This window comes from Hyla sarda, chromosome 4, assembly GCF_029499605.1.
Source record: "Hyla sarda isolate aHylSar1 chromosome 4, aHylSar1.hap1, whole genome shotgun sequence".
Lineage (NCBI taxonomy): Eukaryota > Metazoa > Chordata > Amphibia > Anura > Hylidae > Hyla > Hyla sarda.
In genome coordinates this window covers 144787353-144811355 of record NC_079192.1, presented here as the reverse complement: position 1 = coordinate 144811355, position 24003 = coordinate 144787353, and the positions used below count along the sequence as shown (strand labels likewise).

At 43.8% G+C, this 24003-nt stretch overlaps 1 protein-coding gene across 2 annotated transcripts in view; it reads left to right on the top strand.

Moving 5' to 3' along the window:
• The window catches only part of MYO5A (myosin VA), a 198946-nt gene that overhangs the window by 35235 nt on the left and 139708 nt on the right, over positions 1 to 24003 (top strand). The window lies entirely within an intron of this gene.

Genomic DNA, 24003 nt, shown 5'->3' with positions numbered 1-24003 from the left:
GAGGTGAGAGGAGGAAAGGGGAGAGTGGACACACAGCAACAAACTTACAACACGAAGAGGGGAAACATAGAGGAAGAAAAGACCAGAAGAACTGAAGAGAGGAGAAGGAAAAAAACAAGGAGTCCAGATTAAAATAGGGCTAAGGAAGTAAGATCACGGAGGCTGCCTGCCAGTGAATCTATCCCAAGGATCCCATATGGACAAAAACAGAGGGATGGTATTGTTCAGGGAAGCAGTAAGGGATTCAAGGGAGCGAATCTCACGTATTTGGGCAGTAAGCTCATCAACCGAGGGATGTAGTCTCCCATTGTTTGGCTATGAGTATTTTGGCCGCAAGGACTATGTGCTGTAAAAGCTTGAAAGGCTTTTTTGTCAGGTCCCTGGTGGAGAGATGCAGGAGGAAGACCTTAGGGTCCCGGGGGACCAGAACTCCAAGGACTGCATGAATCATTTTCTGAACTTGGGCCCAAAAAGAATCAGTGGGCGGTACCAGAAAATATGGAAAATAGTATCCAGGCCCACAGCACAGCACCAACACTGGGAAGGGATATCCAGATTCAACTTATTCAGAAGAACCGGAGTGTGATACCAGCCCATGAGCATCTTAAATTGCATTTCTTTATAGGCCGAACAGATAGAGGCCTTAGTAGCCCGCTCCCAGATGATATGCCATTGAGAAATAAAAATTGTAGTCTGGAGAGCCTCCTCCCAGTGGCTTATTTAGCGATGTGAAGGGGTAGCGCCATCAGGAGGAGACAACAAAAGGAATAATTACTAGATAGCGATCCCTTCACCTGGGGGTCACCCCTACACAGCCTCTCAAAGCCCGTGGGTAAAGATACTGTCAACAAGCCTGACCAAGAAGACAAGAAAAGGTGAAGCTGAATATAATGGGCTTCCTCAGAGGAAGGAAGTCCCCTACGAGCCACCAATCGATCAAAAGGCAGTAGAGCGAGTAAGGGGAACAACCACATCGGCCCAGCAAAAAAGACCTCTAGATTTCCATTCCCTAACCATATCCGAGGACAGTACTGGAGAAAAGTCAGGATTGTACAGGAAAGACTGTAAAGGAGAGAAAGAGGAAAGAAGTCTAGAGCAGTAAGTCCATACATAGCGGGAGAACGACATTGGACCTAAAAGGGGGTACTCTGGGGAAGGGAGGGGAAAAGCCCATAGGAGAGAATTGGGGTGAATTGGGGCCAGCCACAATTTCTCCAATTCCATATATTTACTGTAAGCATGATAAGTAGACCATGCTACCAAGTGGCATAAATGGGCATCCCAGTAGTATTTGAACAAAAAAGAGCAGGGAAATTAACTTAGTATAAAGATGAGTAGCGGGGAGAGAGGGACACACCCAAATATTTAATAGCAGAGGGGGACCACCGAAAGGAGTAATTAGCGCGGAGGAGAGAAATCAAGGGGGGAGGGAGATTAAGAGGCATAGCTTCAGAGAGATTAACCCTATATCCAGAAACTCTGCCATAAGCATGGAGGAGTTTGTACAGAGAAGGCAGAGATAATAAAGGATTGGTAAGGGTGAGCAAGACTTAATTAGCGAAAAGGCAGATCTTAAAATCCCTACCATGCAAAGGGTAAAGCTGAGAGTAGTAGTAAAAAAGAAAAAGGTAAGAAATAGCTTTAGGATGATGCTGAAGGGTACCAGAGGAATCTCTCGGAGCAGAGGGGGCCTGGGCGGCCACGTGATCCCGTTGTCGCCTCGCCAACATAGTGTGAGCCTTATTGCCCTTTTTGTAGAAACGTTGCTTAGCATAAAGTAATTGACGTTCAACTTTATAGAGGGCTAAATGACTTAACTGGGACCGAGCAGCAACCAAACGCCCCAGCCCCGAGAGAGAGGGAGAGGTCAGAAGAAGATCTTCTAGATAGGTTCTCTGAGACCGGAGTTCCTGGGAGCGAGCCATGGCATTACACTTCAGTGTAGAGCCCACAGTGATACAATGGCCTCTGACCACCACCGTATGGGCCTCCCATAATATCACCGGAGAAGACACAGAGCCTTCATTACTAGCAAAATACTCGAGTATGCTCGCCTGGCTCGAGTCCCGAGAAGGTGGGAATTTAAGCAGGGAATCATTGAGGCGCCAGTAATAGCGGCGAGGAGAGGAGGAGAAAGGGGAAAAAGAAAGAAGAACCAGGCTATGGTCAGACCAGGAAATAGTTTCCAGAGAGGCACATGAAAGCATATGTACCATAGGGAGGTTGCCAAAGAAATAATCAATACGGGTGTGGAGTTTATGAAGATGTAAGTAGAATGTAAAGGAGCGATCAGAAGGATGATTAATACTTCAGAGGTCATACAGGGAAGCCGATCGTATCAATCGCTGGAAAAGCATAGACAAGCGCAACTGGGAAGGAGGAGGTAGCGCACCAGTGGAAGAATGGCGATCAACAGAAAGGGAAAAAACGAAATGAACCCCTTAAGGACACAGCCCATTTGGACCTTAAAGGGGTACTCCGCCCCTAGACATCTTATCCCCTATCCTTAGGATAAGGGATAAGATGTCTAGGGGCGGAGTACCCCTTTAAGGACTCCTTTTCTGTTTTTTTTCTCCTCTCCGTCAAAAAATAACTCTTTTATATTTTCATCCACAGACTAGTGTTAGGGCTTGTTTTTTGTGCGACCAGTTGTCCGTTGTAATGCTATCACTCACTTTACCATAAAATTTATGGTGCAACTATTTGTGTGGGGAAATTGAAAAGAAAACCGCAATTTTGCAAATTTTGGAAGGTTTCATTTTCACATTGTACAATTTATGGTAAAAATGACGTGTTATTCATTCTTTGGGTCAATACGATTAAAATGATACCCATAATAACATACTTTTCTATTACTGATGCGCTTAAAAAAAAAAACGCAAACTGTTTAACCAAATTAGTACGTTTAAAATCCCCCTATTTTGAAGACCTATAGCTTTTTCATTTTTCTGTATAAGTGGCGATATGAGGGCTCATTTTTTGCTTTGTGATCTGTACTTTTTCAGTGCTATGCATAGGACATAGCACTTATCAGTATTATCTGTCATCTTCTTCTCTGGTCTGCTCAATCTCAGACCAGAGCAGAAAACCCATGGAAGGCAGCAGAGGCAGGTGAGGGGACCTCCGTCTGCCGTTCTGGATAATCGGATCACCGCGGCAGCGCTGCGGGCGATCCGATCATCCATTTTAGTGTTCGCAATGCTGCAGATTCCGTTATCTGTATTGATCACGGCATCTGAGGGGTTAATGGCAGACATCTGCGCGATCTCGGATGTCCGCCATTACCAGCGGGTCCCTGGCTGCTATCAGCAGTCGGGACCTGCCGTCCATGACCCGAGCATCGCTCCGATGCTCGCGGTTATGTATAGTACGTAAAATGTACATCCTGGTGCGTTAAGTACCAGCTCACCAGGACGTACATTTACGTCCGGCATCGGTAAGGGGTTAAAGTCACCTCCAAAAAGCCATGCCAAGGGGGGATATTTGTGTAGGCGAGCCAAGTCCTGTCGCAAAAATGGCACCTGGGAGTTATTAGGATCATACACGTTAAAAAAAGAGCAACTGTCTACCACCCAAAGAGCCCTCAACTATAACAAACCGCCACATCGAATCAGCGTAGGAATAAGAGACCTGGAGAGGACAAGACCTAGAGACTAAAATAGCCACTCCCGCTACCTTCCTATCTGTAGAGGCAAAAAATACCTGAGGGTAGAGGTGGTGCAGAAATTGAAAGGTGCCCAACTGGTCAAAGTGTGTCTCCTGAAGGTAAACTATGTCCGCCTTCAGAGCAACAAATTCCCTCTGCATCAGTCGCCACTTAAGTGGGAAGTTAAGGCCTTTTACATTCAGGGAGACACACTTAACCATGTGAGCGGTAAAAAGGGAGAAAGTGCGTGGGTACTCACTCAGATCAAAATGGAGTCTCCTTACAGTCAAGGGAGAGGGAGGGAGCCAGGGAAACCGCTGTGGCAGTCATCCGTACCTAAGAGGGAGAGAAGAAATTATAGGAGACAAACAGAAGAAAAAGATGACAAGACAAAAGACGAAAGGAGGGATAAGAGGACAAAGAAGCAAAAACACTAGCAAGAACACAAAGGGGAAATTAGAGTAAATAAACCAATGGCTCTAGAGCCATAGAGGAGACCATAAAGTTGGGATAAAACAAGGCAATCTATAAAAAGTGATGAAAAAAAGTCTAATCAAAACAAAAATCGTACCGATAAAAACTTCAGATCACGGCGCAAAAAAAATGAGTCCTCATACCGCCCTGTACGTGGAAAAATAAAAAAGTTATAGGGGTCAGAAGATGACATTTTTAAACGTATACATTTTCCTGCATGTAGTTATGATTTTTTCCAGAAGTACGACAAAATCAAACCTATATAAGTAGGGTATCATTTTAACCGTATGGACCTACAGAATAATAAGGTGTCATTTTTACTGAAATATGCACTGTGTAGAAACGGAAGCCCCCAAAAGTTACAAAATTGCATTTTTTTCTTCGATTTTTGTCGCATAATTTTTTTTCCCGTTTCGTCGTGAATTTTTGGGTAAAATGACTAATGTCACTGCAAAGTAGAATTGGTGACGCAAAAAATAAGCCATAATATGGATTTTAAAGGGGAAAATTTAAAGGGTTATGATTTTTTAAAGGTAAGGAGGAAAAAACGAAAGTGCAAAAACTGAAAAACCCTGAGTCCTTAAAGGGGTACTCCGCCCCTGGCATCTTATCCCCTATCCAAAGGATAGGGGATAAGATGTTAGATCGCCGCGGTCCCGCTGCTGGGGACCCCGGGGATCGCCAATGCGGCACCCCGCTGTCATTACTGCACAGAGCGAGATCGCTCTGTGCGTAATGACGGGCGATACAGGGGCCGGAGCAGTGTGATGTCATGGCTCCGCCCCTCATGACATCACGCCCCGTCCCCTTAATGCAAGTCTATGGCAGGGGGGCGTAACTACCGCCACGCCCCCTTCCCATAGACTTGTATTGACGGGGGCGGGCCGTGATGTCACGAGGGGCGGAGCCGTGACGTAACGATGCTCCGGCCCCTGTATTGCCCGTCATTACGTGCAGAGCGATCTCGCTCTGCGCAGTAATGATAGTGGGGTGCTGCAGCAGCGGGACCCCAGCGATCTAACATCTTATCCCCTATCCTTTGGATAGGGGATAAGATGTCTAGGGGCATAATACACCTTTTAAGGGGTTAAGAGCAGCCATGGCCCTCTGGGGATTCGGAGAACCAATGAGGAGAGGAGTAGAAGCCTTTGAGTCCCATGCAAGGGGTCAAGGGCCAAAGGTGGTGGCGTAGTCCAGGCCCCTGAGAGCACCGGAGAGGTCACTGTAGGGGCCATAAGCACCCTGGTGAGCAGGCACTTCTAGCAGGAAAAGAATAGCACCTCAGGAGGTCAGCTCAAGATGGCCGCCCGCTCTCTGTAGGAGGTTGGTCCTGTGAGGCCTGCAGAGGCCAAGGGAGAAGACTGCGGGAGCAAGCCGGGTGTAGGTGATAGCAGGACCAGGGACACACTCACCGGAGCTCTGCCTTCCACAGGAGGAGTCCCGCTGCAGAGGGTGCCTGGCAGCAGCACCGCCAGATCTGTAGCCGCAGCGCTGGAGGGTTCCACAGAAGGCCGCTGGGAGGAAGCGTGGTCTCGCGGGAGATGGTCCCAGGACCGCAGCTGTAGAGGAGTCTGCCAGACCTCAGCGGAGAGATCCGGTAGGTCGGAGCAGGAAGCTGAGAGCACCGCCGCAGGCCCTACTGAGTGAGACCGCAGGCAGCAGTGGGGGTCCTGGTGAGTCCGGCAGACAGCTTGGGGCTGATGAGGAGGGCCGGCAGAGGTACTTTGCGATGTTCCCGGCTGGGAATGAGGGGTCTGGTTTGGGCCAGTGGGTGGGTGCTTCCGTCTGCGCCAGGCACTCTTCCTCATGAAGCAGAAGGGAGAAAGCGCTGAATTAAGCTAATTTTAAGGCCACGAGGAGCAGGAGCACAAGGACTAAGCGGCCATCATCTTCGGCGGCAAGCCACTCCCCCTCGACAGCCAGCTGTTTTATTACCTATTATTTCACTTATTGTTCTGATGTTTGTTGGAGGATGTAGATAAGTGTTCTCTTTTCTGCAATGGCTTTTAGGACATCATGGACTGTTGTTTTTGCATGCTGTCTCCCTGACAAGTGTGCATACATTATGTATGTGTTTGTCATCTGTTTAGTTTCTGCATCTGTAATGCTGTATGTTTTATACAGGAGCTGGCCTGGACTATTTGCTACAGCTTTTTATTTCATCTTTTTTCGTATTGAGATTTTTTTTTTTTTTTTTTTTTTTTTTTTTTTACTGATCGTGTTAACCAATTTACCTTGCACTGGAAAAGCCATTAGGTCTTCTTTAAAAATCGCCCAGGGGTTGTCGCCCATATCTTCACGGTTTCTTGAGAATGCAGACTGACGTCCGCTGTAGTAGAGTTCAGTTCTTTTTTAATTGCTGATGTAACTTATTCTTAAATTACTAGGTTGAACTTGTTAACATTGCAATGTGTGTTTGTGCTGGCTAACAAGACCAGTCATCCACCTATTGGACTCTATATAGGATTGGTTGTTCTGGACATTTTTATGTTGATCTATAGGGAAGAAAGGTTGTAATGGTAAAACAGCTACCTACTCCTCCAACCTCCATAAACATAATGCATGCTTGCTTCCTGTACACATTGTATGCTCCTTTTAGTGTGTCAAGCTGTTACACTCCTTTTTAATATCTGCAGTAAATTTGCTGTGTCAGATACAGTTTACTATACCCATTGACCATATACTGTACTGTCAACTCCATGGCAACCAGCATTCATTGAAGCATTGTAAGCATTAAAGGGGTACGTCGCTGTCCTAGCATTCGCAATATTTTGTTTCGAACGCTGGGTGGGGGCGGCGGGGTCATGACGTCTTGGCCATGCCCCCTCACGACTCCCATAGACTTGCATTGAGGGGGCACAACGTGACATCACGAGGGGGCATGGCGTTACGTCATGACCCTGCGGTTCACTCCAAGTGTTTGTAACAAAATGTTGGGAACACTGGGACAGCGGAGTACCCCTTTAAAGAATGGTCTTTGCTAATGGTTGGCATTTGAAGATAGGGCACTTTGGTTATTCGCCCAACTATCTGTGTGCCCTTGTTTGCCAGAACAACATAACAAGAAAAGATCTCCTCCAGTCACATGGGGTTAGCAGCGTGTGACTCGGATGGGGTGTGTGTGTGGTCAAAGGAATGTGCAAGTTCAAGAGAACATGTGAAAAAATGCTGTCTGTTCCAAACGCTGTGATCAAATGTAATATTGTCAAGTTATTAAGTAAGCAAACATTTCATGCGTAGATGAGGGTGTGCTCCATACTCTTCCTGTGTTATAATCGGCAGTTCAAGTGTTTTTACTTTAGAGGGACTTTTAGAGGCTTTATATAGTGGATTCAAAGCAAAAATACCAGTAGGGTTGTCTGACTGGGCCAATTATGTGATTTCACGGATCACAGGACCTTCTATCAGTATTGTAGATAACCTCTCTGGTTGGTAACTATTTCAGACTGGTACTCCAGCAAAGCATCATAGCTAATCCAAGCTGCACTTTAAAGGGGTTCTCCACCATAAGGTGATTTTAGTACATACCTGGCAGACAGTATTGGACATGCTTAGGAAGGATCTGCGCTCGTCTTGGGCTAAATGACTATGTTGTGACATTACCATTACACTGTTGCTAGCTTTCTATGAACTTGTATTTCCTGTTTTCAGTTTTCTTGTTTGCCTACAAATCCCATGATACCATCTTCCTCCATCCCACACATCAGCTACCCCACCCATTGAAACATAAATGAGCTGCAGACCTGTGGTCTTCAATCAGGATGCCTACAGCTGTTGCATTAGTTGCAGATTGATCCCTCCACCCATTGAAGCAGACAGGCTCCCTGTCATCAGCTGACTAGTGAGTCAGGTCTCGACCGCATTGAAAGCTGGGAGAAATCCGAGACAGCAGTCATTTTGTATGCTGTTAAAAATAAATATTGGGGTGAAAATCACATAAGAATTGTGAGAAAACCGTCACACACAGGTACAGACACTATATTATGAACTACACGAACTCTACAGCCCCTGTAGCATAGTCAAATAAATAAAAATCCCGGAATACCCCTTTAAAACAGGGTGGTAGAGTCAGCAATTTATATGAGCAGAAATTCTGACATTTCTGCTTATTTAGAAGTGAAAAATAATACCCTGATGGTTTGTGGTACTCTGGTTACTTGGCTGGTACTACTAGAGATGATTCAGTGTGCGCTTATGTGATAACAAAGTACATTGTTTATTCTTTTGCAGGTACATTATCAATCAATAACTACCGCTTTGGTGTTATAGAATCTATATGTTTGCTGCTTCTTATAGACAATGTGCAGAATACCATGCAAATTTTTTCTTGATCAGATCTATCTAAAATGAAAACATTTTATAGAAAACCCTGTGTGTAGAGAGATCCTGCATGTCATGTCTTGCACCGTTCCCTCCCCTCGCTATCTATCAGCTTGTAAATGAGGGAGCAGATGGATTGAAGTCACAAGATTCCTCACTGGATTTGTTTGCTGTCTGTAACCATAGATACATATGAATAGGAGCTTAAAAGATATTTATAATCATGTCTGCAAAATTGCTTAATTTTTTCCCCTTGTATATTGAAGGAACAAAAGTGATTGCTTAATTTTCAATAGAACAGGAGAGGAGCAGTTCCGATAAAGAGGCATTCCTGTAGAAAAAAATTTACATTTAAAAGTAACCCAGTTTTGAGACTGACGCAAATTTTAGTTTGCACAAAGTTTGCTGCCTCAGTTTTTATTGTGACAATTTACAAGTCTCTGTTATGAATAGGAATCAGATGTTGCAGAATGAATTGCAAAGTCCTTCCTTTCCATGAAAATTAACTAAATCACAAAAAACACCTTTTCACCAAGTTGTAGCCCTGACACAAAATGACCAACATCATTTCAGTGGTCTTTTCATTAGCTCAGGAGAAAGTGTTAACAGAGACAAGGCAGATGATAACACTGTTATGCTTACTGACTTATAGGAGCAACTGGTTGCTTTAAAAGGAGCTGGCACTTGAAGTCATTGCCTTCTAATGTCGACCATGGTTACCTCCAAGAAAACATACGCAGTCATCATACCTTTGCATGAAAAGAGCTTTACAGGCAGCGGCATTGCTACTTGTAAGATTGCCCCTAAATCAACCATTTGGCAGATCAGGAACTTCAAGGAGAGATGTTTCATAGCTGTGAAGGCTTTAGGGTGCCCAGGAAAGTCTGGCAAGTGCCAGGACAATCATCTACAGAGGATTCAACTATAGGCTCGATTCATTCCCAGTGCAGAACTTGTTTAGACGTGAAAGCCGGCTGCTGTTGGTGCATCTGCATACACAGTGAGGTGAAAGCTCAAGAGCAACAAAAAAGTCACTTCTCTTCTAGAAAAATATTAAGGACAAATAAATATAACTGCAGAAAGTACAGAGATTGAACTGTAGAGGATTGGGGTAAAGTTATTTCCATTGATTAAGCCCCCTTAAGACTGTTTGTGACATCTGGAAGAATGGTTGTCCAGAAATAAAAAGCTGAGCGCCACCATGAGTCTTGTCATGCCAACAGAAAAGCATTCTGAAACCAGTTGTGTGGAGTTGCGTTTCATCCAACAATCCAGGAGGAATTTGGTGAAGAACAATGTCTTGTTTTTATGAATATGATGAAGCAAGGCAAAAGTCTAAGCCAGGTGGCTTGCTGAAATTTTAGGTCCATGGGCAGAAACTTCCCCAGATCTCAATCCCGTTGAGAACCTGTGGTCAATCCTCCAAAAGCGGGTGATAAACAAAAACACAGAAATTATGATGAGCACCAAGCACTGATTAGGGTAGAATGGGTTACCATCAGTCAGGATTTGGCCCAGAAGCTGATATCAAGCGTGCCAGGGTAAATTGCAGAAGAATCAACACTGTAAAAAAGTGTATACAGACACTAAATATCTTCAGATTACTAAACTACATAATTTAGGGCACCTGTTGTTGTTTTAAAAAGTGGAGGGAATTTATAAAGACTGCCATTTCACAGATTTGCCAGATGCCTCTTAACGATGCAGGATGTAAATGTACATCCTGGTGAGCTGGTACTTAACGCACCAGGACAAACATTTGCGTCCTGTACATGACCGCGAGCATAGGACCGATGCTCGGGTCATGCGTGGCAGGTCCCAGCTGCTGATAGCAGCCAGGGACCCGCCGGTAATGGTCGATATCCGCGATTGCACGGATGTCTGCCATTAACCCCTCAGATGCCGTGATCAATACAGATCACAGCATCTGCGGCAGTGCGGACACTAAAATGGATGATTGGATCACCCGCAGTGCTGCCGCAGGGATCCGATCATCCATAATGGTGGACGGAGGTCTCCTCACCTACCTCAGTCTGTCTCCTGGGGTCTTCTGCTCTTGTCTGAGATCGAGCAGACCAGAGCAGAAGATCACTGATAATACTGATCAGTGCTATGCCCTATGCATAACACTGCACTGAACAGTATTAGCAATCAAATGACTGCTATAACAAGTCCCCTATGGGGGCTATTAAAGTGTATTAAAAAAAAGTAAAAAAAAATGTAAATGTGAAAAATCCCCTCCCCAAATAAAAATTTAAATTGTCCATTTTCCCCATTTTACCCCCAAAAAGTGTAAATAAATAAATAAATAAATTTAATAAATTATATTTGGTATTGCCGCGTGCATAAATATCTGAACTATTCAAATAAAATGTTAATGATTCCGTACGGTGAATGTCGTGAACGTACAAAAAAAATAAAAACTCCTAATTTTTTTTAATAACTTTTTATTCCCCCCAAAAATTGATAAAAAATGTATTAAAAGTTTTATATATGCAAATGTGGGATCAATAAAAAGTACAGATCACGGTGCAAAAAATGAGCCCTCCTACCACCGCTTATACAGAAAAATGAAAACGTTATAGGTCAGCAAAATAGAGGGATTTTAAACGTACTAATTTGGTTAAAAAGTTTGTGATTTTTTTTAAAGTAGTACAATAATAGAAAAGTATGTAATCATGGGTATTGTTTTAATTGTATTTACCCACAGAATAAAGAAAACATCATTTTTACTGTAAATTGTACAGTGTGAAAACAAAATCTTCCAAAATTAGAAAAATTGCGTTTTTCCTTATCAATTTCCCCACAAAAATAGTATTTGTTTGGTTGCACCATACATTTTATGGTAAAATGAGTGATGTCATTACAAAGGACAACTAGTCGTGCAAAAAACAAGCCCTCAAACTAGTCTGTGGATGAAGATATAAAAGAGTTATGATTTTTAGAAGGCAAGGAGGAAAAAACAAAATCTTAAAAATAAAGTCCCAAAGGCCAAAATGGGCTAAGTCCATAAGGGGTTAAAAAAAACTGGCACATCTGTGTCTGCCTCGTGCACCTCGTGCCAAAGTATATGCCTGCTTGCAGTTGTAAGTTTTTTATTTTTTATTTATTTTTAGTAAAATTACTGTGAGCCGGAGACATGCCCCTTTCATTGAAGTTCGCCTTCTTTCCGCTGAGCCCTACCTACTTATGGAATACTCATGACTGTTTGACCTGTGTACTTGGTTCACCTCGTAATTATTTTTGCATAAGAAAATAAAAGTATTAATAATACAATATTTTGAAGTTATTTAGCACATAGTTTGTGGTATATTTCATCTTTGTTTCATAAGACATAAGTAGCCTGATGTTACCATTTTATGACAGAAAACTTATTACTTAATATTATACATGAGCAGTGCAAATGGAGTCAAAGTGTGGATAAATAAGAGTTGGAAGTTATGCTTGTACTTCTTAAAGTGTACCTGTCATAAGCAAAAACTTTTTTTTATTATGTAGATAAAACATATGTACCGTACTTTTGTAATATACATTTGTAAAAAAAAAAAAAAGGTATATTTTTGGGTGAAAACATCCTGGCTTGTCCCTGTAGCTTTAGTGGCGACAAGCAGGGCTCTGTGCAGTGAGGACAAGCAGGGCTCTGTGCAGTGAGGACAAGCAGGGCTCTGTGCAGTGAGGACAAGCAGGGCTCTGTGCAGTGAGGACAAGCAGGGCTCTGTGCAGTGAGGACAAGCAGGGCTCTGTGCAGTGAGGGCAAGCAGGGCTCTGTGCAGTGAGGGCAAGCAGGGCTCTGTGCAGTGAGGGCAAGCAGGGCTCTGTGCAGTGAGGGCAAGCAGGGCTCTGTACACTGAGGGCAAGCAGGGCTCTGTACACTGAGGGCAAGCAGGGCTCTGTGCACTGAGGGCAAGCAGGGCTCTGTGCAGTGAGGGCAAGCAGGGCTCTGTGCACTGAGGGCAAGCAGGGCTCTGTGCAGTGAGGGCAAGCAGGGCTCTGTGCAGTGAGGGCAAGCAGGGCTCTGTGCAGTGAGGGCAAGCAGGGCTCTGTGCAGTGAGGGCAAGCAGGGCTCTGTGCAGTGAGGGCAAGCAGGGCTCTGTGCAGTGAGGGCAAGCAGGGCTCTGTGCAGTGAGGGCAAGCAGGGCTCTGTGCAGTGAGGGCAAGCAGGTCTCTGTGCAGTGAGGACAAGCAGGGCTCTGTGCAGTGAGGACAAGCAGGGCTCTGTGCAGTGAGGGCAAGCAGGGCTCTGTGCACTGAGGGCAAGCAGGGCTCTGTGCAGTGAGGGCAAGCAGGGCTCTGTGCAGTGAGGGCAAGCAGGGCTCTGTGCAGTGAGGGCAAGCAGGGCTCTGTGCAGTGAGGGCAAGCAGGGCTCTGTGCAGTGAGGACAAGCAGGGCTCTGTGCAGTGAGGACAAGCAGGGCTCTGTGCAGTGAGGACAAGCAGGGCTCTGTGCAGTGAGGACAAGCAGGGCTCTGTGCAGTGAGGGCAAGCCTCGGTACACAGAGCCCTGGTTGTCCTGCCCTCACTTCCTGTATTTTCTCTCCGCACAGAGACACACAGGCAATATCTGCAGGGACAGCATTTTTTTCTCCCAAAAATATAAAAAAAATGTTTTAACTAATGTATGTTAATATACAAATATTGTTCTTATCTACATTTATATAAAGAGTTTTTGCGAATGACACATACACTTTAATTCTATTTTTCCCAAAAATTGCTTTCAATTAAAAAATAAATAAATGATTTGTACGAAAACGGTAAGATCCTCTTCAGTAAGCTCCCATTCCTGTTTTTATATGATTTTAGTCTACAACCATACATTCCCTTCCCTATTTATAGCCACAGACAATCCTCTCAGTTCCTTTAGTGTCATTTTCCATTTGCCACATTTGTTTAGGTTGACAGGGAAATGGTTTAACAGTAATTTCATGGTGTTAAGGAAGGTTATTGCATTCAGCTGTATGATAGAGGGGTGTTGTTGGTGGGTTCTTCTATACAAGGTGTAAATTTCTTCTAAGGAGTAGCCAGCACCATAGACACTAAACTCCATTCATACACTGTTTTCTGCTGGTGCAGTGTCCCTTGTGGATACACGGTCTGATAAAAGTGGAAATATAGAGTGTGCCCGCCTGAATACAGAAGAAATGTTCTGCTTCACCTCACAGAGATGTGACTTGTGAATGTGGAGTGGGAATTGCTTCTTTTAATTTTAAAGGTGTTAAAAATGCGTTGCAGGAATTTTATTTATTTTTTGCATCACAGGCTATTAATACAGAAAAAAATTGAGGCTCTTTGTGTATGCCTTGTGCTTACCTGTTTTTTGGCAGGCACAATTCTTTAGTCATATTGATTCCTATTTAATCACTGAAATTATTTTGTTATCCTGCCTACATTTCCCATTGATCCTCTGGCTTTGCAGAGAGAGGGGGTGGAGACTAATCACTGCAGCTCCCCTAAAGAGATCACCTGGTGATCTTATTACCTGGCTTAACTGCAGCAGCTTAAAATGCCGAAACTCATAAGGGAGTTAGAGTCAGTTAACATACTCTGCAGTTTTGATGCAGTTTTGGTTGCATAAGTGTGCACACCCTTAAACTAATACTTTGTTAAAGCATCTTTTGAATTTATTACAGCAATCAGTCTTTTTGGGTAGGAGTCAATAAGCATGGCACATCTTGACTTGGGAATATTTGCCCAGTCTTCCTTGTAAAAGTGCTCCAAATCTATCAGATTGGTGGGATATCTTCTGTGCACAGCCTTCTTCAGATCACTCCACAGATATTCAATTGGATTAAGGTCTGGGTTCTGGCTGGGCCATTCATTAAACTTTTATGGTTTTGGATGTGTGCCTTGCCTGAAGGTGCCAACATTGCCTGATATTTGGACCTCTTAATAATTCTCTCCACCCTGACAGAAGCCCCATTTCCAGATGAAGAAAAACAGCCCCAAAACATAATGCTGCCACCACTTTGAGTCACCTTTTAAAGGGGTATTTTGGCCATAGACATCTTATCCCCTATCAAAGGATAGGGGATAAGATGTCTAATTGCAGGGGGCCCGCCGCTGGGACCCCCCGCGATCTCCCTGCAGCACCCACATTCTATGCCGGGCTGCTGCTCCAGTCTCAGAAACCTCTGTGTTTCCAGGACTGGAGACTTGACGTCACGCCACGGCCCCTCTATTCATGTCTATTGGAGGGCGTGTGACAGCGTGATGTTTTTGTAATAAGACTTCCATCTTGCCACCCTACCCTATAGCCCATAATGGAGTACAGTGGGGTATTGTATATTTTTTAATGTCTGCCCCAGCTCTTGGCAATCTTCTAAAAACTCCAGATAATCCCTTTAAAACCTGATGCTTACCTGGTCCCCTGTAGGTCTGCCGTAGATCCTGTTCTCCTCCATGCAGTACAGTGTCTTATGGGACTTACACGACCTTCCTGCTCAACCAATCACTGACCTGACATCTCTGCCACCACTAATCGGCTGAGCGGGAAAGGTCTTGGAACCAGCTGCTTTTCAGGAGCTCAGAGAAGATACCGAGACCGCACAGAGGAGATGGTTGGCACATGTAGCACAAAGCAAATACTTGCCAGAAATTCCTACAATTGCATCATACAGTGAGCCCCAGTGTCCTGCTATAGTCTCCTTCCAGATCTAGTTTGGCTGCATTTATCAATTGGTGTGGCACAATGTAATGGATCCCATGGGCCCAGTTTCTACCCTTCATCCACTTTAAAATATAAAAAAAATTGATCCAAGGAATGTCCAGGTGTAGCTCTTTCTCTACTATACATTGCTTTAAGGGCTAGGTAAATCATCATTTTTGGCAGTGCACCTAGATATTTCTAGCTGACACCTAAGTTCTTATTGTCTCCTAAACCAGTTTTTGAGTTGCTGAACATTATAGGGTTACTCCGCTCCCCAGCATCCGCAAAATTCCACCTCACACCGGAACATTGAGTTCCTGAATGCTGTGGGAGGGCTTCTGTGTTCAGGCATGCCCCCTCGTGATGTCACGGCCTGCCCCATCAATGAAAGTCTATGGGGAAGGGGGCGCGACGGCCGTCACGTCCCCTCCCATACACTTGCATTGAGGGGGCGGGACGTCACATGACTGGGTGGGACTTAACGAGGGGGCGGGCGTGAACACGGAAGCCCGCACACAGTGTTCAGGAACTCAATGTTCCGGACGCTGGGGAGCGGAGCAACCCTTTAATTCATCTTATGCCTGTATATACAATAAACAACTATGAAAACCTTTTGGTGAACGCTTACTGAACAGGTTTTATTGCAGTTTAGGGGCCACAAGTGCCTTAACAAAAGGAAGATTTTTTTTTTCAGTCTGTCTTTGGTATATTTAAACAACCATTTCTTATATATGGCACTTGGAAATCACATTATGTCATAACAACGTACAACCTATTTTTAGATAATAGCACAGTAGAATAATAATAGGGGGTACAAGGAAGGATCCATATGGTAGTTATGTAGTATGCTGGTTTCACTGACGATAAATAACTACTTTGGAAACTGTAGGGTGGCCACTTAATCTTCTGCAGCTCTATAAAACCAAATCATCATGTGTTTAAGTTATTCTGCCCTAGTAATAAAGCATGTAGGGAAAAGGGCTTATTAATACAACATGCAGTATTTTTTGTTCTTACCAGATTCTGTGTGGGGGAAAAAGAACACCCTATAAAATTGGAGGCATATGCAGCTAAGTTAGGGTCTTATTTACCTGTTGTAATATAGCTCTGTGCATGAGGCCTATGTTTTAGGACAGGCATAGGCAACCTTCAGCACTGCAGATGTTTTGAACTACATCTCCCATGATGAAAAAGGAGTACAGTCAAGCCGAGGGGGGGCGTCGCTGCCAGTTGAAGTAACAGGACTAGGTAAGAGTAGCTCCCTGCCCAGGGGACTACTTGCGGGGTCTAGTTTATAAGTTCATATCCTCACCACCCCCGCAGGCAGGAGCGACCCCCAGGGGATGGTGAGACTAAAGATTTTACCCTATATAACGCTTTGCCAAGCGTTATATAGGGTAAAATGTGATGATTGGTTCCCTTTAATGCCTACCCCAGCCTTTAACAATCTTCCAAAAACTCCAGATAATCCCTTTAAAACTACCTGGTCCCCTGTAAGTCGGCCTTGGATCCTGTTCTCCTCCATGCAGTACAGTGTCTTATGGGACTTACAGGACCTTCCTGCTCAACCAATCACTGACCTGACACATGACACCTCTGCGGCCACTGATCGGCTGAGCAGGAAAGGTCTCGGAACCAGCTGCTTGTCAGGAGCTCAGAGAAGATACCGAGACCGCACAGAGGAGATCGGGATCTGCGGCAGACCTCCGGGGAGCGGGGCTAGGTGAGCATCAGTTTTTTTTTTTATGGACAGTGTTTTCCAACCATGGTGCCTCCAGCTGTTGCAAAACGACAGCTTCCAGAATGCCCGGACAGCCAAAGGCTGTCCGGGCATGCTGGGAGTTGTTTTGCAACAGCTGGAGGCATCCTGGTTTGGAAACACGGACTTTGCCTTTAAGTTTCGACCGCGGCCCAGCCCCAGACCCTGTGTGCGTGATATGGTGCCAGGCTGCAGGTGATGGCAAATTTTCTCGGGGGACCATATCGACATATCTCAATTGGCAAAAATCGCAATACGATTGCGATATATCGTGCAGTCCTAATATATAAATATAAGATATACATATAGATAAAAAATACCTATTGCCAAATGTCCCTTTACATGTATTACAGTACAGAAAACTGGTTTATAAACTCTATTTCTTGCGATTATCTGCGGTCTCTATTGACTTATACATTGTTTCTGTATATTATTTTGGGCAGTAAATGGAGATCACGTTTCTATGTGTCTGATAAGTTTGCTGTGTTTCCTGGACACTGCCTGCGGTGACATTGCAGAAGCCTGGGAGTTGTTGAGAGGATTTCATCACGTCTTCCTCTGTCTTTGAACTGATCCTGTGCACCGTTACATATGTTACTTCTGGGTGTTAACACAACTGAGAATTTAGACATTATTATTCTGTGTATTCATATAAATGTAGCTTCTATTTGAGTTCCAGAAAGGCTCATGTGCAGCTTCGCTTCCTCTTAGTAACTTGACATGGTGACATGAGACAGAAGTGATCTTTGTCTACAGCTGAAAGGCTGCACTGTCCTTATATTCTCCCTGGTCCTTGTCTTCACATCTGCCAGCATGGAGGAAGGACCGGAAAACAACGCACGCAACATAAAACCTTTTTATCTTTATTAAAAAATAACTTGTGGTTTGATGTAGTTGAAGAAATTTTCTGGGATTACATTTATTTTTTTTATTTTTTTTTAGCAACATACTTGTGCAGCTTTATTGGAAAGTCTCTGTATCCTGAGATGCTCTACTGCTATATTGTGTTGTGTTGTCACTTGTGTTAAACTGGTATTTTGAATGCATTGCCTTATTTTTGTCATAGATCCAACATTGCAATGAATTCCATATGAGCAACAGACAATGGAGACAAAGGGGAAGAGGGAGTATAGAGCGTGATATATACTTTACTGTAGGAAACCTCATGCAGGTTTCATTAGGGAATTTTGTGTGGTGTCCATGGGGTGTTAGTAAGAATACCTGATCACTTTGTGCCGCCAGGGCACTGTTATCCTATACACTGTCTGAGGTTAGAGAGGCTTCTCCTGGGCCAGACACGGGGAGTTAATGAACACACGAAGACGTCAGGTTATGGATAACTGTCTTTACTGAGCCGGTGCAAATAGTAATACACAAACAGCTGGCTTTTGATGTGAGAGTGCAGTGTAACCCCTTGGGAGCCCTGTTGCCTTGCTGAGACTTCTGGCGGGATAACCAGTTGAGAGGTTAGATTTGAGCTAGGCCTCTCCTCAGAGCACACGACACACAGCACACCTGAGATACGCTGTTTCTCAGGAGCCTTGTTGGAACTAGACTAGACTGAAAATCTCTTCCCCTGCATCTCACTATTAGGGGAGACTTTTGGGGTTCTCATTGGCAGGCAGGGTCACATGGGGTTCACTGCAAGGTCTCATGGGTTGCACTCTCAAAGGTTTAATAACTTATAAAACATATAACAGAATTCATTTAAGAAAATATGTTATCTGACATTATAATATACATATAATTAATTTAACTGTAGAACTTTGGTGGGCCCAACACCTTGTGCTGCCAAGCTGCCCGAGACAGTCCAAAGCCACAGGACAGCTATTGGTGCTGGGACAAGAAATCCAGAAGAATTCTGCATTAAAAGTGCTTCTCATTATCTTTAGTGGGTTTCTGTGCCATAACTTATACCAGAGTTTTCCAAGCTTTTCATGTTGATAGCACCTTTTTTAGCTGTGCATAGTTTGGTGATACACCCCTCCCGCACAGCCAATTGCAGGTTTCATGTTGCGTGACCTACGATGCACAAAGTGATAGCAGTATCTAGTGCCAGAACGACAAATGTGGCTGCTAATCATCCCCTCTGCCCCCCTCGTGCCACTTCATCACCCTTATTCCATTTTATCCCCTTCATTATCCCCAGTGCCACTTTTTTACCACCTGTGCAATTACATTCTCCCTCCCTGATCCCCCTTGTGCCACTTCATTCCTCCATCCTTAAACCTGACCTGTGCAATTTAATTCCCCCTTTACTCCCCCCCCCCTTAGGCAAAGCCCTGTGGCCATCAGAGTTAAAGTCTGCAGTGGAATTATGAGAACTTGATCTTCTGGCATGGATAGGGCCCCTCCACACTGCTGATTCTGTCTGCAGTGGGCACAACCAAAATTCTTCGGCAAAATCAATAGATGGCGATGTCCGAGCAGAATTTTGCCAAATAGAATCAACTTGTTTATTATTTTGGGGGGTCTTCAATCCTGAATTTCTGTGGTGGAGCTTTCCACAGCATGAACTGTGCAGCAGAGTTTTCAACGGAATGGGACAACAGGTTTTTGGGGTGGAAATTCAGCAAAGTCAATGGGCAAGAGATTTTTTTTCGCACCTGCACAGAGCCTCTAGGGCAGTGCTTTTCAAACAGTTTGTCTTCAGCTGTTGCAAAACTTCAACTCTCAGCATGCCCAGACAGCCAAATGGGGGTTGTAGGTTTGCAACAGCTGGAGACACACTGCTTAGAAAACACTGATCTAGGGTTGTTTCTAAAAATGGCTGCTTCTTGGCTACAAAAGGAGAAATTACAGCACATAATAATATCAACTCTAGGGAAAGTTTTTAAATGTATTAACATTTTTAACTTAAAGTACCTCTCATGCTCTTGTTAAATGTTATAATCCTCACAATTCACTGCCCCCATCATGATTAACCACCCTCCTGGCTTTATTTTTTATTTTTCTATCTTGATATTGCTCTGTATTTTCTGCTCAGTCTCAGTCAGATTCACAGACTGAGAAGGGGCGTTTCCCAGCAGGTGTGACATAATCTGAAGCCATACAGGGGAGAACTTCCTCCCTCACTCTGCTATACACTAACTCACCCCAAGGGGGTATAAGGGTCTCTCTTTAATTCGCATTAACTAAACCCCAGTGCTGTAGCCCGGTGTAAAACACCCTTAATAATTAACTTTTATTAAGTGCTCAAGTTAAAACAAAAACCCAGAAAATTGTTAAAATAGATGCCAGATGGGTAATGTCCTTGTTTATACATGATAGGAAGTAAAAAACCCACATTTTGAGTAAATGCGGCACTGCAGATACCGATGACCCCTCTCTGGAAATCATTAAAATGCAAACAATATCTTGCCAGCCTCTACATGTTATGCCGTTACAACGGTGTTCCCAAGACGCAAACAGCCGGCTCCATTGCCACTCCGTTGTAATGGCAAAACATGTAGAGGCTGGCAAGAGAGTGTTTGCATTTTAATGATTTCCAGGTAGGGTTCATCGGTATCTGAAGTGCCGCATTTACTCAAAAAGTGTGTTTTTTACTCCCTATCACATATAAACAAGGACAAAACCCATCTGGCATCTATTTTAACAATTTCCTCACTCTGCTACACACAGCCCAGAGCAGTTCAGGGTGTGAGATGAACTATGATTGGCTAAGGCTTTTTTTTTTTGAATGCTATAAACCCAGGTTTTGTGCCTTTTGCATATTGCTTTCAGATTGAGTGTTTTCTTCGTTTAGCCTTTATCATTTTGATTTTTTTTTTCTTGTTAACCAATGCTGTGTGCTATTCACTAAGCTCCAGGCATTATGACACCTGGCCCCAACAAATACCTTTACCTTAGATGTCTGGGATCCTTGTTATCCCACATTACATAGGAGGGCCTGCAGTTAAAATGTGGTTTTCTAACACATTCTGTATACAGTATCTTATTAGAATCATCTATAACAGCTGTGATAAGATGACTATCTCCCCGACTGTGAATGCAATGAAGTATCTGTAAGTTATGACTGTTCTGTCTTGTGATGAATATACAGTATACAGTGTTGTTGTCTATAAATTTACTGTAACTGAACTTCGCAAACATGCAGTATAGATTCTTATTTTCTTTAAACAGTATTTTAATGTTACTTTTGCAATAGAATAGAAAATGCTGTAATACTCTGTTCTGATATTTGAACAGTTCGTAGAAATTTCTGATGTGTTAAGAGGCATATCCAGCAAGTTTTGTGGCTGTTTTGTGTAGTCATGTAGCTGTATTACTGGCTCCAGTATATTACTTTTCATAACCTTCTCGTGATATTAGGCCTCTTTCACAATGCCGTCGAGCTCTGCTATATTGAGCTTCATCAACGATTCTGTCGTAACAATGGGAGTTTAGCAGAGAAAAAAATAGTGTCCCCATTCAAGTCACTGGGATCCATCGGGACCCAGTTGTGCTCTGACCCGTTTTGGGGCAATTTGGCACAATAAAAAGAACCGAACAGACCCAGAAGGGTATGGAGCACAATGGCTATGGTTGTGGTCCTTATTGGAATAGCTTTTAATACCAATTCAAAGGAACTTTAGTTAACACTGTCTGTATGTCAATATGTATAATCTTTTCTTAAATCTCTTATTACCTTTTTACTGTTTGTCATTTTTAGTCTGTTTTTTTTTTTATGCATATGCACCCTTTTAAACTAAATAAAGTTCTTCAGATGTCAAAACCAGGGCCTTATGCATTTGGAAACCCGTCTTCACTTTCATGCTGCCTGAACCGAAAGTCAACTGGGTAGTCCCTGGTGGCTTCTCTGCCCCACCAGCCTTGACTGATAGATCTTTATCCTGCTTGGGTATAGGGAGAGATCTATCAGTCAAGGCTGGTGGAGATGGAGGAAGCAGTCAGGGACTGCCCTCATGACGCATTAAAGTGATGTCAGATTCCCTTTAACACATCTCAGGGGAGGACTCAATGCGCATGCCCTATTGATGTCACTTCCGTTTAGTGAGACGCACGGTGGAATGCATAATCCACCTGAAGCAACTTCCGGACTTTTAGATCTATGGTTGCGCATATTCCATCTGATGTCGGTCCCCGGGAGTGTCACGCATGGAGAAGCGCTATTGCTTCACGGCGTCGCTCCCGGTTACTGAGATGCAGGACGAAACGCAAGCTCCCCAGGCGGGGAGAAGGCGGCCAAATTAACATGGGGGTACATGACTATTTACACCTGTGCTACCCACTCCTGGTTGGATGCAAGTCCGTTACGTAGGTGAGTCCTTGAGATTTATAGGGCAGTGATACACATCAGGTACACGGTCAGTCCTCCCCTCACCTACCATCGAGGTGAGTTGGAGCTGGATATTATGGACCTGTAATCCTATACCTGCAGTGCGTGAATTCTAAGTATCGCTAGTGTGTGTGTCATTACACACCTAGCTTTTTCTTTCTATCTCCAGAATGTGCTTTATCTTGTCGTACATGAGTGGCACCTATTGTTAATGTTCATATATTGGGCTGCGTTTCTTATGGCTGCATTCCCTGTCTTACCCCTCATAGACTTACTACGTTTTAAGCTAGCCACTAATTTATCCATTTGGCTAGTGAATTGTACACTTGCTGCGTTTTTTTATTTAGAAGCAATATGGCCACCGCTGTCATGTTTGCAACTAACTACCTATGACTCATAATAGAGGATTGAGATCTATATTGGTGGTGGTGTGTTATATCAGGCCATATTTTACTATGATACCTACCAACAGTGACAATAGTCTTATTGCATGGACACCCTGTTAAATAACATTGGGTTATATCTATGCTTATCAAATTATATACATTGTGGGCCATACTGTATTTGGCAATACTGCATCATACTATACTTTGTTGTTAAATTTATTTCCCTCAAGAACCCGCTTGAAACTAGATGGGGGAAACGCATTGGAACAGGAACTGTGTATCATTATGACTTACTGTGTTATCGATTTTTACTGATATCATAGAGACAAATCTGAGAGTCATTATTTGTTGACTTGTGTTTTTATTATATCTGCGTAGTGTCGCAAGGGGCAAGGACTGAATTATCTTGTTTTGTTTTCTCTCTCTATCTGGTTTATTATTGTATCCCTAACTCAAACTGTCAGGGAACGGCACCATGGTTGAGGCCACCCTGTCAAGGAGGTGGGTCCCTCAAAAGGTAGGGAAGGCTGGGGTGGGATACTTAATGATAGAGTGCACCTTCCCTGGTTCTATCTGTGATCACTATCAACATCTGATCATCAAGGGCCATTCATCCTATGTTAGGCTGGGTTCACACTACGTTTTGTCCCATACGGGAGCGCATACGGCAGGGGGGAGCTAAAAGCTCGCGCTCCCGTATGTGACCGTATGCACTCCCGTATGTCATTCATTTCAATGAGCCGACCGGAGTGAAACGTTCGGTCCGGTCGGCTCATTTTTGCGCCGTATGCGCTTTTACAACCGGACCTAAAACCGTGGTTGACCACGGTTTTAGGTCCGGTTGTAAAAGCGCATACGGCGCAAAAATTAGCCGACCGGACCGAACGTTTCACTCCGGTCGGCTCATTGAAATGAATGACATACGGGAGCGCATACGGTCACATACGGGAGCGCGAGCTTTTAGCTCCCCCCTGCCGTATGCGCTCCCGTATGGGACAAAACGTAGTGTGAACCCAGCCTTACAACTGATTGCGACCCCCCCCCCTATTATCTACATATCACCGTCCCGGTTACATCTGACATTTACTTATCTATTCGGTCCTGTCTCTTTGTGACATATGCAGATTTCACCTATTTTATTTTTATATTGTTTGTTTTTTGTGTTGGGGATTTGTATAGTTACACAATTTAATTTTGATTTTAAGGTTTTATATGATTTATTAAAAGTTAAGTCTTAAATTGCCCTCCATTGAATTTAATAGAGATATATTAATTTTCTGTGATTTTTCCAGATTCCCTTTAAGCCAAATCTGCAAATGTCTGTGCATTCTAATACAATACTGCAACAACTGTATAGGTCTCTGGAAGTGTTTTGCTGAATGTTGTCGGCGCCGTGCACACAAACTTGGTACACAAAACATACACTGAATCCTCACTTGTGGTCCCCTTTGACAGATCTCAGGGGCCACATTCAGAAGTTCTATTATTAAACTAACAA